Raw genomic sequence first — 1,578 nt, forward strand, 5'->3', positions numbered from 1 at the left:
CCCCCGGGGCCGCCGGGGCCGCCCCAGCCCTCGGGGGGTGTCCCTGTGCGGGGGGGAAGGATGAGAGCGATGTGCCCCCCCGTCCCGGCGGTGCCCCTGTTTTTTTTTTTTTCCCTGCTGCCGGAATTCCCGGCAGACGCGTCTCCAGGGGAGCGGGGCAACAAGACCCCTGGTCGGGGGGCTGGTGGGCATTGCCTCGGCGCTCAGCGCTGGCACAGCTCGCAGCCGGGCTGCCTGAGGAGCTCCCGCGGCGGGACGCAGGATGGCATTCCCTGAGGAAACTGGGAGTCGAAGCACCGTCTGGTTGCGCCTTTTTGCCATTCCGCCCGCACGAGGAGGGACGGCTCTCCCGGCCCTGGGACCTGCACGGCTTGGGTTTACATGCCGAGTAAGCCGTTGCGGTTCAGAAACGGAGAGAAGGGAAAGTTGTCGCTGAGTTTCTGTCTTCTTTCCTTTTTCCCCTCGGATGGAAGACCCGCATTTCAGCGAGGCCCTGCAAGGACGGGCCTGTCCCACCTGCTGGCCCGGGCAGTGCAGCGGGGGGTGTTCCCGCGCCGTGAGGGCTGTGTTGGCACTGCTGGCTTCAGTCGAGATCTGTGAATAAGTTTTGAGGTCCGTTCAGTAGCTGTGCTACCCAGCTTCAGAAAGCTCTGCCCAACCAGTTCACTAAGGAGCTGGATGCTGGGAGACCAACCAGCTGTGTGAAGGGCCTCTGGAGTTACGTACTTTCTGGGCCTGTTTTTGGCGTGTGCTGAGGGTCTGTCTCTATTCCTTTGGAAGCAGCAGGGAGAAGGGATAAATCCTAGTAGGGATCTGAGAATTGGATGAAAAGCATCTACCAAATATTATATACCTGAGTTCATAATCTGTGAGGAATCAGGGAGCTTGCCATGACGCTCGGTGCTATGAATCTTCACAGAGCCCCTGGAAGACAGGAAAGTATTTTATCCTTGCTGAGCTGTGGAGGAGTGTTTACCACAGGTGGCACAGCACTGTGGGGAGGGAACTGCTGCTCAGCACATCTGTGCCAGGTCAAACGGGGGCCCGCCTCCTGCAGTACCCTCCATCCTAGCAGTGATTGGGAGATGGATGCTGAAAGAAGAGCTTGGGCACAGGGCTGGCTTGTATCACGTCTCCTTAATGCTCTGTCAGCCTACAGCTGTTTTTGGCTCAAGGACTTCCAGACACAGTTGTCACTCCTGAATGTGCTAATAACCCTCAATAGATAGCTCTTCTGTGAGAGAAGACTCCCTCTTGGAAATGTGTGAACTTTTACCATCCACTGCATCCTATTGCCAAGGAGTAGAGTATGGAGGCTCAATGAGCTTGACCTTGGATTGAGTCTGTAGATGTTGCAGGAAATTATTTACTTGTAACTCGTGTACTGAGGAAGAAATGCCTACCTGCTGTGGAAAACCAGAACAAACATGGATGAGCCCATCCAAAAGTCCTCATGGAAGGCTTGAATGGTCTTTGAGAAAGTTTTAATACAATCATCCATGATTCTATGATTATATAATATTACAAAGAAGGAGAAATTATGAAGCATTCTTCCAGTGATGATCCAGGGTTTTAATT

Source organism: Chaetura pelagica, unplaced genomic scaffold, assembly GCF_000747805.2.
Source record: "Chaetura pelagica isolate M959 unplaced genomic scaffold, ChaPel_1.0 scaffold360, whole genome shotgun sequence".
NCBI lineage: Eukaryota > Metazoa > Chordata > Aves > Apodiformes > Apodidae > Chaetura > Chaetura pelagica.